This window comes from Epargyreus clarus, unplaced genomic scaffold, assembly GCF_041222505.1.
Source record: "Epargyreus clarus isolate Ecla_fem2 unplaced genomic scaffold, WU_Ecla_fem_2.2 ptg000012l, whole genome shotgun sequence".
NCBI lineage: Eukaryota > Metazoa > Arthropoda > Insecta > Lepidoptera > Hesperiidae > Epargyreus > Epargyreus clarus.
The window spans coordinates 4,741,699-4,759,854 of record NW_027332220.1 but is presented as its reverse complement, the minus strand read 5'-3'; the positions used below and the strand labels follow the sequence as shown (position 1 = coordinate 4,759,854).

The following is an 18,156-nucleotide window of genomic DNA, read 5'->3' as shown; positions in this document are numbered from 1 at the left end:
GAAGGGTGTGGTAAGGGAGACTTTTCCTAGGCGTTCCAGCGTCATCCTTAGGGGTAGCAGCGCATCTATGGCTGACCGCAGGTAGGAATATGTAATCTTATCGGAGGTTGATTACAGATGTCTATGGGCGGCAGTAGCCACTTACCATCAGGTGGACTGCATGCTCGTCGGCTACTTCCAAATTATAAAAAGAAATATTTAAAAAACTGCCCCATTACTGACCATGGGTCTTCTGATAAAGCGGAGCTTAGACCGTAGTCTACCGCGCTGGCCATCTGAGAATTGGTGGACTTCACACTTCTTTAAGAACTTTTTAATGAATTCTCAGGCGTCTTTTTCGTGATCTACTATTTCTGGACCGCTGCTAGACTCAGGTTTAAGCCTGGTATTCCGCATATAGTCAGCGATGTAGACTAATCTACCTCGCTGGCTATATGCGGAATGGTAGACTTCATACACCATTGTAAACTTATTTTACAGAACTCAGTTATGTAAGTTTCCTTACGAATTTACATCAAAATATAAAGACAAAATTCCTATCTAACTTATCTTTTACTCATAATTCGTATCTTATCTTTTACTATAGGAAATACAAATTCTAATTTGAAATTTATGTAGACACTTGGAAATAATTTACCGTAAGGTCAATAACCATGTAATACTTTAAGACTTGCGTAGGATACCACTAATAGTCTTTACTACCACCCACGCTTGCTGAGAAAAATACTTATTGCAAAAATTATTTATCAATTGATATAACTGTTTCGTAATTAATATTACCAATTAAGGTCCACCCACGAAGGATATTATCTATGTTCAATTACATAGGATAAATAATATTATCTATGATATATTAGAATGATAAATTCTCGTGATACTCTTTTGATAAGATTTTTTTAAAGTTTAGTTAAAAATAGTGCACTTATTAATTAATTTCGTACTTACCTGTCTAAATACGCATTTAGGTTCCTGCGATTTCGTATAGGGTAACTCTCCATATATCGCGAAAGATTTTTTGTTTCTTATAATAAATACAACATAATTTACCTTTGTCGGTATTTCAATATTTCCTTATTCCTATTTCTATTATACGTGGAATAAAAAATAAAACCTATCAAAGTAATTAAGAAATATTTTTATTTTAGTACCCACCGCTTAATCAGGCATTTGTCTATTGCGTAAGAAACTCAATTAACTTTAACACCTAATTTATAATACAATTGATTAAGATTAGGAAAAAAGTCCTTTTTAGTATCCTAAATGTTAACCTATAACATTTACATAACTATAACAAGTCTTATTTAAGGTACACTTGTATCTCCTTGTAGGTCTGCCACGATGCGTACAATCCCACCCCATACGGTTATATAATAAATAGAAAAAGATTTAATAGAATCTTTTTTTTTAACTTATATTCAAATACAAAGCTTCAAAATACAAAAGTTAAGGCACCATTACACCTTCGCTATAAAACCGCTATCAAAAAAGTATAGGGTGCGCGCATTAAGATTTTCTTTTACAAAACGTTTTTACACTTCATAACACTTCACAAATACAAAATAAAATTTTAAAAATATAATTTTAAACACAATAGCACAATCAAAGCGACGCTCTGATACAAATATTAAAAGTCACTCGGAAAGCGCATCAATTGAGAAAATTTTAATTCACCCCTAAGTCATCAGACTCAATTTTTACTATAGCCCTTGTGAGTAATATTTGAGATCAAAGAACCGTTTGATAGATGTGATAATTTTCTATATCCGCCCAACAGTCGGTAATGGCCTAGACCGATTGCGTTAAAAGCGTGTTTCTACACTTACGATTTCCTGAAGGATCTGAGTGCATTAAAATGTAGATCAGAAAATCTATTCATAAAGACAGTGGCGTCTCCATATGCAATTATAAATCACATCAAATTGTTGTGCCAGGGACAATGATCTCTGGGTGTGGGGGAGGTGTAAGCGCGGCGGGGTCTTATACACTGGTTAATGTAATGTTCTGGTGATTTTATACTTAATGGTTGGAGTAAGCGGTGCTGGTAAAAGGTTTTTATAGTTTTATACCTTCATTCAGTGTAATAGGAGTGTGCTGTCTACATTTGTGTTAAAACGGGTGATGCGTTCGCTAGTTAGGCATACCGGTGTCGGTTTATAAATCTTTTCAAAAGTTTATGAGTTCGGTTAGGTCCGTCTTAAGTCAATTGCCAACGTTAATGATTGCTAAGTGATCTCTTACAATCAAATGAGGCGCCAGATGTGAGACGATGGTAAATACCGCGTTTTATAACTCGTTTATTAACTTTCTATATTGGGGTTTTTAATACTTGGTTTCATGGTCTTGGATTTACTCCTTTCAGCTAATTATTTTTTAGGTAATTCATAAACAAAAAGATAGTTACATTATTAAAAGCGTTTTTTTTAAATTATACAACGCAACCATTTAATGTTCGAATAATTTCAAGTGAATCATAAATTCATCATTAAATTACTTTACATCATTAATGATTTAAAACGAATATTTAAATTTCTATATTGTACAAATTCATAAATCTATGAGAAAAGCTATTCAATTTCATAGGTATAAAGTTAATAAATTTTCATTACGTTCAAATGTTTCTCAAATTAAATCGACTCTGACATGAAATATGACCCATAATATAACTTGACAATTTTTGTTATTTTAACAATTAAGATTTACAAAGCACGTTTACGTTTACTAAAGTAGATTATGCATATGTTTCAAGTATCCCCAGAATGTTTCCTACCAACAGATCGCTTAATTATTGCAGTGATTATCAACATTGTTTCAACAAGAGCTTTAAGCTTCCGAAGTTCACAGAACTTAGTCTATCCCACACAACAATATCTAATAGACATTCTTCGAAATAACGCTACACTCACACATAGACATGGAAATACATAGGAATGAAGCTTATAGTTCATCTGATCTTAAGTAACTTGTAGAAGCTTTCGTGGTTTTACTTTGTGGTTTAAGGTACCGCTACCGTGTTTCTACGTTATTATCACAACGCCATCTAGTGGCGAGTTACAAGAAACTAAATTATATCCATCGAGTAAATATATCTAAAATTTATCAAACATACAGACGAAAGTTTTGATTAATTGTGTGATTGTGATGTCATAATCAAACCTTTTAATAATCAATACATTCATTGATGATTGTCAAAAGGTTATAGTTGAAAACAGTCATAAACTAATGTTTATATATTTGGAAGATTTGTGCAATATATTTATATAAATTAACATATACATACTTCTAATAAAACTGTCTTCCATGGACATCTATAATCTTGTTCATAACTTCAAATAGAAAAAGTTTTAGATAAAGAATGGTCTAAGATATACCTAGATTTTTTTCTCTACGCGTCACAGATAGCTTGCCTGTAGAGTCTCTGTGGTTTTGTAAGATTGAATTAGCAAACGAGCTTGGAACCTGAAGGTTTCTTCACTGCCGCTCACAGAACAGGTTCGAGCTGAAGCCGATGCGTTACTTCTCCTAAGATATTTACACTCTTTCACCGAAACTCTTTGCTATACTAACGCATTGTTTCACGTTAGACACTCACTCATAACCTAGGTGGAGCGGTGGTCCTAATCCATACTGGCACTACCACCTTTTCTCCTCTCATGTAAGACACCTTTAAAATATTTCAGCAGTGCTTACGAATGCTTTCATAAGACAGCGATAATACGTATTTCAGTAGCACTGCAGTATCACCACAGAAGGTACCACAACTTTTTAATCTGTAATTAAGTGTCAGACCAAATATCCAAAATCTGAAATCTCTGTAGGATTCCCAATATTCCCTGGCCTACTGCAATTGACTGTTTCATAGGAATTCGGTCCGAGTGTAAGCTACAAACGTATTTCCGGGAACATGTCCGTCGCATCCTTTGCTTCACTTCCCGGAATATTTCATTTACAGTTTAGTCTTTTGACTTACTAGCACGGATATATACTGAACTAGGAAGTAGATTGAATGTAGTGCAGCAATTACGGATGCTAGGGAAGTTTTGGTAGGTTTTGGAGAAGGTTTTGTCCCTGTAGTTCCGGGACCAGAATAGGGCTACGTTATTCCCTGCCTGTCGTAAGAGGCGATTAAAAGGGTCTTCCGGTGTTGCGGGCGGCAAGTGGGAGCTCGAACCGCCCGGCTAGCGACCCCGGGAAGGACGGCGGTATGAGTGGTCGCATACCGTTTGCCCACCAGACGGTGTGAGAGTCACGCTCAACTAGGCGGAACCCGATGGGGCAACGCGCTAAGAGGACTCCGGTTGCGTTCCTCTGGAGATCCCGGAGTCCTCTACGCAGCGCCGAATATGGAACACATCCAACAAAGTAGGACTTCCAAAGTGGAACTTATTATGTTTACTTACTCTGTTTACATAGGTACCGAATACCAACGGTTGAAAATTTCAAACGATCAGGTGTCATGAGTGATGCCACTAAAACAGATCCAGTAAATGGATGATCTATACCTTTATTATTTCTTGGTATGACTACTGACTTCCTGTTAACTTACCGTGTTCAGTTACAGACAGATTTTTCAAGAAAAGGTAAAATCGAGGAATAATTTTGAACTGTACCAACTTCTCTTTAGTCTTAACTCAGGTTTAGGCTGTCAAACATGAACAAGTGCAAGTATACAAGTTCTATCACTTTTTAAATGATAGAACGAATTAGGAACCTTCACACCTATTTCTGTGAAATGATGTGGATGTCGGCTACTTCCATATGAGGTCTTCAGGAGTGGCAACACCTTTGTGGCCTTCAGCTAGGACTTAAATTCTAACTGTTGTTGATTGTTCACGAGTGGCAGTACTCACTTACTATTAGGTCTAACTAAACAAATCCAGTGCTGGATAAGCTAGCGATAATCGTTAGCTAGCTAAACTATATACAAAAATTGAAATTTCATTTCTACTCTACAAACACGTTTGCTACAATTACCAACATAGCAACCATCTACATAATTCGCAATGGAATTCACACGCTTCCACAACATAGATTGTTTATAGCGAATTTACCTACCATCTAGTTTTTAAACCCAGATAGGCTAATCCACTAAAACAAGTAAAACCCAGATATGATACGTAATACCCTTGCCGATATGAAAGCTTTGAGACACCGCGCCTGTCGGCACCTGTGTCGGCGAGTTGAAAGCTGCGCAGGCGCTGCCGGCAAATATTTATTTTAATTTAGTGCGTCCCTCGATCGCTCGTTAATCGCTAATGGATTTGCTCCCGCAAGATGGACGCAACTATCGATTTGTTTAAGTACGGTTTCGCGACCATTCGAGACCATAGACAAGGTTTTAATTTTTTTTACTTGAAACTTTTTCCTAGAAAGTTATGTTCAAATCCCGTCGTGAATTCTTTAGCCATGATTTTTTATTTTTCTGTATACCTATACACAATATTAATTAATATATATTTTTTACAATAGTTATGCTCAAATATTCATTATTATCAATCCATCTACTGGTCACGTGTCTACTCTCAGAATGAGAAGGATTAGGCCATTGTTCACCGCGCTGGCCAAATACGAATTGGTAAACTTCATACCTTTGAGAACATTTTAATGATCTCACAGGTATTTTATCCTCACAATATAGCAAGTAATAATTAACTTATAATATACAAAATTATTAATAATAAATAATCACAATCGTACGTAATGCGTGCCCCTGCCGCGGATCGCGAGCCAATATTTGTCCAAGCTTTTTGTGGTAAAAAGGGCATTAGTGAACCCTTTTGTGTACAGAACTAAGACGGTTTGCGTGTCAACATCATAACCAAATATTGATGCATCGGCTCTCCGACGTAATCTGGTTTGGTGGTACTTTTTGTTCTACAGCTAAGTGAAGTAGACCGACTCCCATGTTCATGGGAAGCGTAGCTTTGAAGTGATGTTTTGTAAAATAAAACTGTTGATAAAATAATGTGATATAAGCACAAGCCTGGTATTCATTCATATATAAACAGATATACTATTTAGTAGGTACATATATATCGTTATTTAATTCGTAGTAGGTAAAAAAACTTTTAGTAGGTAACAATTTGCTTTAAAATAACCTTTATTTATTTAAAGAAATTGGGATAATATCTTATATTAATCTTTTAAGTCTATATAAAGATAAACTAATATAGTGAGAGTCCGAGTATTGTACATAATTTTAAAATATCGTGATCTGTAGATATTCTCCTAACATCTATCTTATAAATTTCGGGATATAGTTACAAAAGACTTACCTTTTATAAAATATAAAAGGGAAATGATAAAATATTTTACTCTTGCCATTTGTAATAAAGAAAATTAAAATTACTTATTGGAACCTAACAACATATTTCTCATTCCGTAACATTTTATAGAGACCTCTAAAAGTATCTATAAAACCACGTTCCTCTTAGTTCGTCTAAGTTACTGCATAAAACCGACATACTTCGTCCAAAATATGCGTCCATAAAACCGCATTACCGGAGCGTCTTAGCGCATACGAGACAAACATCTAACTCGCGACATTCAGAACAAAACCGATGTCCGAATTCAATCGATACTGCACAAGCGCCTGCCCAAACGTTGCTCCGACGAATTCCGAACATTTGCAATAAAAAGTTCTATAGACTCGGATCACGTCGGATGCGGTTCTGCGAATTAAATCACAAAAAGCGAGAAGAGGACGCTCGCGCGACCCGCGGGAGTGAACGGGCGACATAATGCAACATCGAGACCGCCCTACACGAATAAAATTCAAAATAAGATTTCAAAGGAAGCAAAAGGAAAAACAAACAACGCCTTCGGTTTCTCTAGTTTGCGAAAGCGAGAGCGACGTATGTCGCCGGCTCCCGTATTGGTTCATATGAGTTATGGCGTATGTTTGCCGCGAATTAGCCATTTAACGCGTGTGGGGCGACGCCCGTCGATGCGTTCACGAACGTGCGAATGCAATCGAATGAGCTATATCGCGTTATTCTATACGAATTTAATATAAAAGTCACGTTTTTACTGTAATGCCAACTCGCCCCAGCGAGCGGCCAATAAAAATTCAAATTTCGCGTGCAATGATAATGTGCACTCAAAAACATATATTGCAATTGTTGAACTGCTAATACATTCAATGATTGGTTATGATGTCAGAGAAAAAGTCTACTGTTCAAAATAATCGGGAGGAACAAGTTTTGAAATGCTTACATACAGCGCCATCTAGAGGCGAATAGCCAAAAACATTGTTAATTTTAAACTCTTTAGTTTTCGATGAATATTTAAAAGGTACTTATAAACTTTTATTAATACGTTTCATTATTTTGTCAGAGTCCATGTAGACATATTATTAACATTAATTACATAATGAATTAATTAGGTACTCTTCTGAAATGTAATTAATAAACACAGTAAGTAGGTAGAAAGGTACTAAAATTAATATCAGTCAACATCATTGTATAAGTTACCGTTAAGCTTATTTTATCGTATTCTCTCCACTAACAAAAAAATAATTGCCTTAATTGCGAAGGTATTTGTAAACGACGGCCAACTATCACCAAGAATTTTCACGCCATAAATCGAAAATGATTTTAACACCAGGCACAATAGCTTTTAACGCCTAACGTCTCTATTAAGTTAGAAATTAAAAAGAAAAAACAAAATAAAAGATAATAAAACTCCGTACAATTATTTTATTATCTGTGACCGTGTCGAAAGTACTGACGCGGCCGACACGTGGCGCCATCTCTCGCTAGTTAGACGTACTTCTGTCGGTGGTATGTCAAATTGCCGTAACATTGACCTCTGGGGATACCAATTACAGAGAAATGTTAAGTTTCGTGTAAAGCATCCACGTTGAGTTGTGCTTAATTGTGCACACCGCAACAAAGATATTAAAATACTTCAATAATTATGTGTGTAGAGATTTTTCGTTTGCTTTCGAAATTAATTAATACTTAGGTGCCTACAAAATAAATTAATGAATCATTGATTTATTCTTGACATTATGAAATAGATAAAATTATTTTAATACTTGAACGTAAAATACCTAATAATAATAATTTAATTATTTATTTATATAGTTACAAAGACTCATTTACATTTGATACTCAAAAAGTTTAAATGTAGAAAGCTGCAAAATGGATGCGTAGATGTCCATAAATATGTTCTTAATTTGAAGCAAAAACATTGGTACGTAGCGATTAATATGACTATATCTACCTACCTAACTGTTTCAATTTAAAATAGGACAAATCTCAAAGAAAAAATATACGAAAACCATCTTACCTAAGTCCAATACCTAGATAATTAATAAAATACCTAAAGTAACACAAACCTGCAATATAATCGCGAAAAGTAATCGATAATAATAGAAAAAGATTTAATTTTTTTTATACCTACACAATCTATGACACAAGCAGAAATTGTCTAAGATCTTCAAACTGAAATCTACAAAATTTGATTTGAATAATTATGTCATTGTGTAGTTTTTGAGATATGCACATTGCACACTATTTTAACCAGCACACACCACAGAAATAACTTTAAATCTTTAAGAAATCGATACTTTTTTGCCTACAAAATTAATATTCAATGACAACGGATCCCTTCATTACGCGCCCGACAAGCATTTGACCACTTTTTTCTTAACTGACTTTAATGCGAGGCTTTTAAGCCATATCTACGCTTCGATTCCAGTCTATTTGCCACCATGTAGGTTATCATAGCTTACGAGTATTTAATCGATATTTTTTATCGAGAAGTGAAATCATCCAGGACCACCGTGCTCCATGATTTACATATTAATATGCTTTCGGCTGTAAAATAAAGAAATTAACGAACGTTAAAATGTTTTGTAATTAAGACCGATACAAGTATAATTTTAGTTTTATGTTATCGGTCTAACTGAATGGCTACATCGTTAGTTTAGAAAAAATATTGAGTATAGGCTATAGGCTATTTTGTGTAATATTTAGAAGTTAGGTACGTTTACGTGGGTATTTTGAAGGTGATAGAAACATTTTTTGTTCGACTCTAAAAACTCTACCTACTGTTGAAAGCTGCTATGTTCCGTTTAAATGCGTGTCGTAAGAAAGAAATACTTTGCATAGCGATCCAATTTAGTCCATAGCTTAGGCTTACCCCAGGTAGGCTCTCTAATCTTACCTAGAGTTGATTAGGACTCCCATGTCCATGAGCAACAGAAGCGTCAGTTACCATCAGGTAGACTGCACACTCGTTTGCTACACACTTTGCAAAGTGTTTCGTTATGTAGAAAAAGCTTCTGTTTTCTAATTCGAAATCCTATCTGAGGTCGGTTCAAAGATGCGTTACCTACCCCGGATTAAATTAGGATGTCACGTGAGCTCAAGTAGGTATCTCACTTATCCCAGCCTTCAAGAACACAGTAGCCCTGGATACTACTGTTATTTCTGCCTAATAACAGTAGTGTCCAGGCCACTTACGTCATTTCTGCCTAACCAGTTACAATTAATGCATCTGCATACTTGCCACTTAAATTCCATGAAACAATTTTCAAAATCATTTCAAACAAAAACAAAATAGCCCGTCCGCCCGCATATGAGTTATACACAACTTGAATGATTAAAAAAGAAATTTGAAACGCAATCTTGATTAAAACCGCGACGGAAGCTGTCATCAAATGATTTAATCAAATTAAAAGCAATCAGAGCAATTCTAGGAGCGAGATTTGTGTGGGGAGGCAGCAATTAATCAATAAAATTTATTTGTTTAATCAGTAGTCTTCGTACTGGTGGATTTGCAACTTTATGGAAAAACAACGGCATTTACTGAGATTACGCTTCTGGATTCAAGTTTGAACTATGTTTCTTTTATGTTACATATAGAAGAAGCAAATGAGTATTTCCACCCGATGGTAAGTGGCAACTGGTAATGGCAACGCGTGGTCATCTGTAATCAATCATAGATAGGATTGGCTTCCTAAGATCAGCCACAGGTGCGTTACTACCCTAACTACGGTTGTATGGACTACGTTGAAACGCCTTATATAAGTGTATCTTACTGACTACACTTTACAGCAAAACAGCAACATTAACACACACATAGGTATGCATTTCTATCTATAATGGCGTAGACTCTACACTTAGACGCGTTGTCTAAGTGTATAGTCTACGCCAAACTGCTAGTCCGCTGTGAACTTGTTGCGAGCAGGAGTAGTCATACAATTTGCTATGGCGACACAATTCATTTCTATATTCAGAACGGACTAGCAGTTTTACGCGGACTATATCACTACACCCTTTGAAGCTACACCGCTTAACACTGCTGTTATATTATAAGGCAGATATAACATAAGTGAGGCGGTGGTACCTACGGAGTCGGACCACGAAGGGTTTATAAAAATGTATTGAATTTTATCTAATCTGAATCCCCGATTAAGTAGCAAATAAAGCAACTAACTCTTTTTTATCGTCGCTATGTATATTAGAAAATTTGAAATCCTTTTATTTGAATTTTAATTCTCAGAGTAAGTTTTATCTAACTTTCGACCAACGCGATGGACTATGGCCTAATCTTACCTAACTATTCTAAGAGGGTAACTCATATCCCATAGTTGTACAGGGAGATCACAGATATTTTATGTACCTACCATATATTAGTAAAGATACTTCGCCGCCTTGAAATTGAATGAAGCCACAAACAGCTTATTAGTAAGTTCTTTTTTTGAATTCTTGATAAATTAGAGAAAATTTACGAATAAATAACTAATACTGCGTAATTTACTAAATAAATAAATAATTATTTCAAATATTTTAGGGACATTTTAGCACGGAGACGTGTCAAAAGTTTTTTACGCAACTAATTTTTTAATTCTCAAAACTGGGTACATTTTCTTGTTAGGAGTGAGTAATCTTTACTTATCTATGGTAAATACCATATAAATTAGTTCAACACAAGCGGTATCTACCGAGGTACTTACCTACTGTTACGAATACAAGCTTCTGAATATTGATATTGATTTATAAGCAAATACAGCGCTTGAGAGCTACTGAGGAATTTTAATGTCCCCTTTGCATACAAACAGACTATTTTTGCAACACAAAGCGCTGTGGCGGCTACAACAATGGATGCACATATCTAGATTACAATTGCGTAGAATCGTAATGTAAATACTAAATATCTGAGCCTAGGTTTTATCTTCGGGTATTGAGTTTGTATTGACTAAGGGTGGTAGGCGAATGGACTCGTGGAAAAGGTATTAGTTTGAATAGCTATAATCATGGTAATAGTTTGAATGGTTGAAGGTGGTAGAACCATTTGTGGTTCGACTCTGGCGGCACCACCGCCACACCTATTTCTACCTCATAACAGCAGTGTTAAACGCTGTTGTGTTCTGGTTGTGCTAAGGGTGACATAATTTTCTGAGGCGTTCCAGCTTTTTCCTCAGGGGAACTGCATACCTGTGGCTTACCTCAAGTGGGCAACAATGACCACTGACTATTAAGCACCTGCTCGTTTGACAGTTGCTACTTATAACTGGAAAATTATTATTAAAAAATATTAAATGCTTAAAAATATAGACTATGCCACTTCACAATTTAGAGGAATTTAACACCAATGTTAAAGTCCGAAAAAGTAATTTAGGCTGTAGGTTGTGACAAAAAATGAAACATACATACGCTCGATAAACATTACTCTCCCCAGTTTGTTAAAATACACATTCTATACAAAAACAGTACAATGGCAACTTGGCAACTAATATTAGTCTCCCCAAAAGGAAGAAACCGAGAAATCTATCAAAAACACAGTATTGAATTATCCATGACACATTTCCCATACATAATTACATGAAGTTTCGAGGGAGAGTCGAGACGACAGCGACCCATAATTTGGTAACCGCAGGCCAGGGGTCGCCACTGTTATTACACCGGACTATTTGTTACGTGTAAGTTGTCGACAAGTGTAGTGATTCTCGAGCCAACTGTTCTTGTAGTCGTGGGAAAGACGGTATGGCGGCAGTGGTGGCATTGGTACCTACGGAAATACCAACATACAAAGATTTGTGTTCGAATTTCTTGGGTACAATTTTTTTGAAGTACTTCCATGTGCAGGTTTTTTCTATATCTGTCTGTACTCAAGTACCTACTAGGTAATTACGTCCTTGAGGACCCATGTACCCAGGTACCCATGTCACTTAATTTTACCAGCTTTCAAATGTGGCAATATACCAAGTACCGTTAGATGACGTGTAAACGTTTTCGATTAAACTAAAAACAATTCGCTAAAACGTAAAATGATTGAAACTTCTAAAGTCGTTATTTTTTCATTAATCATACTACTATGATGGTTCATTTATGGCTACAGCGATTTTGATTATTTTCATATAAAATAGTAACTTGGTAGAACATAAAGGAGACTTTAAACCAAAGATAAAGATTTCAATAAAATTTACGGTATTTCCACGAAAACATAACTAAATAAACTCATTATTTCATAACTTTGTAAAATCAGAGGTGTCTGCGATTCGAACCTCGGACTCCTCAATTAAGAGGATTTCAAACACTAGGCTTTCCCTGTACTTTTACCTATTATAGTCCGCGTAAAACTGCTAGTCCGCTCTGAATATAGAAATAAATCGCGTCGCCATAGCAAATTGTATGACTGAAGTTGTTGTGAGCAGGTGTAGTTATACAATTTGCTAAGGCGACGCGATTTATTTCTATATTCAGAGCGGACTAACAGTTTGGCGTGGACTATACCATAAAATCAATATCGACACATATTATTTTATTTATTTATTTTATTTATTGCAAAATACACACACAACTTACGCCAAAATATAAGAGATATGTGATGCCCTGAGAGGGCGTCGCAAAATACTAGAGAACAGCATTAATTTATATTAGGTTACATTACATGTATTACATTATATTACATTACATTACATTACATTACATTACATTACATTACATTACGTTACATTACATTACATTAAATTACATTACATTATTAGCGACTCGGACTCCTCGGCTATTTCAACTACTAGGCCATCAGTACTCTTTTTACCTAATACAATAAAATCAATACCGATGAACCTATTATAATATTCAAACGAGTCACAACGCTACCAATATAATAAGCTCAATAAATTGCAGAGCACAATTATACATAATCCTTGAATCGTCTTCTCTACAATTATCCGTGCAGTTAGGTCCGATTTCCCTTAACCACCCCGGGGGTGAAGATCGCGATCTGCTCATGTTTGATTCAACAGCGCCTGCAATAATAGCCCTTAATGACACGAGGGAGGAAACCATAATTCTTTTAGACCATTTATTATTAAGGGTGAAGATATCTTGGAAAAGTTTAATATGGACGGATAATTTGTATTGGTGTTATATCTTCTTAGGGTTCCGTGCTAAATAATATCGGAATTATTTCTAAGCCGCTGTCTGTTACAGTTTGTTACTGTTTAGTCTTGAACTATAACAGATAGACCCTAGATTTTTTTTTTTACTGATTATAATTTTCTTTGCATTGCCGTTATCCAAGGCGTTTTAGCTTAGTCGCCAGAGGTAGCAACGTTATCTATATATATACATAGCTATCTTATATATAAAATTCTCGTGTCACAATGTTAGTTACCGTACTTCTTTTTTTATAATATTAATAACTAGGTATCGCTTGTGTGCGCTCGCTGCTAAAGCAGCTCGCGAAACGGTTGTCTTCTTTAGTTTTGCGTGCAAAATTTTTTTACATTTTTTACCCGATATTGAAGTTTTATTAATTCTTTTTGGGGCTGTTTGTGAAAAGATATGAGTTAATATTTGCAAATTACCAAGAATTTGGGTCGTGATTTTTTTGTCTATAAGCCATACATTTTAAAGACATAATAAGGAGACTTGAAATATTATATACAAAAATAACTATTTATAAAAATTGTTATTTCTTGTATGACAACACTAAAATATTTTTTTACCAAAATGTGTAGTCTATTAGTACATAAAAACGCGTCATACATTATTTCTATATATTATATTATCTATATTAATTCTATACTTATAATAAATCTGTAGAGAGGTCAATTCTGTACAAGAAATATATTTCCAAAATAACTATCAGGGGGTATTTAGGGATCGATACTGATGTCAAGAATGCAATCATTAAAATTTTTGTCTGTCTGTCTATATAACCGTTATAGAAAAAAAAGCTACTCGACGGATTTTAACGAAACTTGATACAATTATTTTTCATACTCCTGAGCTGGTTATAGTACCTATACTTTTCATCACGCTACAATCAATAGGAGCAGAGCAGTGCAGAAAACATACCTCTTATATTATATCCTTCTTTTGTAAATCGTATATCATATTTATCCTGTCCATCCTTTGAAAATATCCAAATATACCTAATAGATTATGGCCCTTCTTTAGTAAATCTTATATTTTACCCCTCTTTTAAAGTCACAAAAATGTTGAAGATTAATACATTTTGTATCCTTTATTTGACTACATACCACATCCACAAAATCTGTGTCTGTGTCTGTTAATAAATAATTATAAATGAATACGTAAGAATAGAATCTAACATCTTACGCCCCTTCCTGCTATGTGCTTGGTAGAGCTACACTCCAAAAAGAATAATCACGGGTAAAATTCATATAGGTAACTTAAGCCACAAACAATTTAACACATACAACGAATTAAACTAAAATAAATAGAATACTCAAAAACTCAAGTCATAAAAAAATTTCAAACCAGTTATTGCCAAATATTCTCAACATACCAATAAGTTAGCTCATTAAGATTAAATCATATACATTTTTAAACGACTCGTAAATTAATTCCGAAATATATACTTATAAACCCTGTAACCGATAACCATCAAATTCTCTCCAAATAATCTAAACAATTTGTCTTGCTTTTCTTCTTTCATATCTTATGACTCGTAATTCTTCTCCTTCGAAATGGTAACAGGTGCTTTTAATACTTTAGTATTGAATACCCAGTCCGTTATTATTACATTCCAAAGACCACAGGTATTATTCATTGTTTGATCCAATATTAACATGAAAACAAAAATAAAACTTGCAATTAATTCTATTTAAAAATGTAAGTAAGTAAGTACAAGCTGTAACCATACTTTTCCAATTGTCCGTAACGTAATGGACACTTAGGAATAGAACAAACTTTCTATAACCTAATCCCATTATTATTATACGGATAATATAATGTTAAACAATATAACATCGATAATTTTAAAATTCAATAATTACTTTCGGATATTATCCGCACAATGAACCCTAGTAAATATTTAACATATACTCCAAAACGTGAGGTGTTAAATGTATCACGAAATATTAATAATTTGAAGCCTGCAAAAATTGTCTTATAACATTAAAGTTCTTCTAAACAAATATAACATTTGCTCATAACAACGGTACTGCCATTTTATATCTCGACTGTGTAAGTAAGAACTTTTAATATAGTGTTATTATGATTTATATCAAATTAAGGTAAAATGAAAACAAAAACATTTGACCCAAAATCAAATCAAATTCCTGAAAAACGCCCGGCTAGGCTACTATATATCTATTTAATAAACTCAGATAGCAAACTTAAAACAATCTGTGCCAACCAACATTTGTATCGATTCTTAATTTGTTGTATTTAAATATATCGAATAAATTAACTTACGCAGTTTTACACACCCGATCCCACTGGCTGAATTGTTGGGGGTATCTCCAATGGAAGACTTCAACCTAGTTATTTTTATTTATTTCCAAGACCTCCACAAACATCGTCCTTGACATCTGCCGTTTCCCGCCATAATACCCTTTTGATTTTTTTTTAAATCACGAATACAGCGTTACAGCCAATTTAATATGTGGCCAGCATTATTTTTCGAGTGAAAGGTTTTAACCTAATTTTAATTTTATTTATTTTTATAATGTTAATAATGTCTCGCCTGTCTATCTCGCTCTAACACATACGTATACTATGCTCTGACTCTTTCGGATTGCCAATCTATTAGTATAATATATCTATGGTTCAAACTGTTAGTAGCTAACAACGCCACGTATTAGGTAATAACTTCAAAAGGAGACAACAGTTTTAAATATTACATACAAAGATGCATGCGTATAAAAAATATTATTTTGTGTACGGCACCACTGAATTTTTTTTTTACCACAATGTGAAATCTATTAATACCTACAAACGCATCGTACATTTTAATGTTGTCAAAATATACAACAGCTTGAAATATTTAATAGAAAATACATATGTATGAAAATTATTATTTTTTGTATGGCCAAACTAAAATATTATTTTATAAAAATGTGCAGAATATTAGTACCTACAAACGCCCCATACATTCTAAAGATATCAACAGAAGACAACAGCTTGAAATATTGCATACAAAAATACATATATATGAAAATTATTATTTGTTGTATGGCAACACTTAAATATTTTGTTACCAAAATGTGAAGTCTATTAGTACCTACAATCGTGTCATACATTATAAGGTTGTCAAAAATATACAAATGCTTGAAATATTACATACAAAAATGCATATGTATGAAAATTATTATTTTTTGTATGGGAACACTGAAATATTATTTTACCCAAATGTCTTAACTGTTAATATCAACAAACGCTTCATACATTGGAATGACCTCGGAAGGAAACAACAGCTTGAAATATGGCATACAAAAATGCACTTGTATGAAAATTATTATTTTTTATTTGGCAACACTGAAATATTTTCTCACCAATTTATACAGTATATAAGTACCATTAAACGCCTCATACATAAAACTGACATTTAGTGATGCTGGGCATGGTGGTGGTGGTCTTTAAAAGGAGACAACATCCCGCAACACTACATACAAAAATACAAATGTATGAAAATTATAATTTTTTGTAGGGCAACACTAAAATATTTTTTTACCAAAATGTGCAGACTATTAGTATCTACCAATGCCTCATACATTTTAATGGCATCAATACAAGACAACAGCTTTAAATATTACATACAAAAGTACATATGTATGAAGATTATTATTTTTTGTATGGCAAGACTTAAATATTTTGTTACCTAAATGTGAAGTCTATTAGTACCTACAATCGCGTCATACATTATAAGGTTGTCAAAAATACACAAAAGCTTGAAATATTACATACAAAAATGCATATGTATGAAAATTATAATTTTTTGTACGGGAACACTGAAATATTATTTTACCCAAATGTTAATACTTCTAGTATCTACAAACGCTTGATACATTGGAATGACATCAAAAGGAAACAACAGCTTGAAATATGACATACAAAAATACACTTGTATGAAAATTATTATTTTTTATATGGCAACACTGAAATAATTTTCCACCAATTTATACAGTCTATAACTACCATTAAACGCCTCATACAGAAAACTGACGTTAAGTGATGCTGGGCATGATGGTGGTGGTCTTTAAAGGGAGACAACAGCCCGAAACACCACATACAAAAATACAAATGTATGAAAATTATTATTTTTTGTATGGCAACACTAAAATATTTTTTAATCAAAATGTGCACAATATTAGTACCAACAAACGCCTCATACATTCTAATGTTACCAATACAAGACAACAGCTTGAAATATTACGTACAAAAATATATATGTATGAAAATTAATATTTTTTGTATGGCAACACAAAAATATTTTTTTACCAAAATGTGCAGTCTATTAGTACATACAAACACGTCATACATTATAACGTTGTCAAAAATTTACAACAGCTTGAAATGTGACATACAAAAATGCACATGTATGAAAATTTTTATTTTTTGTATGGCAACACTGAAATATTTTTTTACACATTGGTACAGTCTATAAGTGCCATTAAGCGTCTCGTACAAAAAAATGACGTCAAATGGTGGCAACAGCCTGAAATCTTCGATAATTCTGTAGAAAATGCATTTGTATGAAAACATTTTTTTTTGTATATGGCAACATTGGATTTTCGATTTTTTACATAAGGTCCATTTGAAATAAAAAATATCTCCCATACATAACTTATATGCTCTGTCTACGGTTTCCGCCCAAGTACTCAAAAAGTGAAAATCATGAAAAAAAATTCTGTATCCCAGTGTTGCCAGTTGATTAAGATGAAAATGATCA

General features: G+C 33.9%; 1 protein-coding gene across 9 annotated transcripts in view; it reads left to right on the top strand.

Moving 5' to 3' along the window:
- Positions 1-18,156, top strand: part of LOC140746175 (T-box transcription factor TBX2) — a 324,177-nt gene that overhangs the window by 284,482 nt on the left and 21,539 nt on the right. The gene's annotated exons all lie outside the window — the stretch shown is intronic.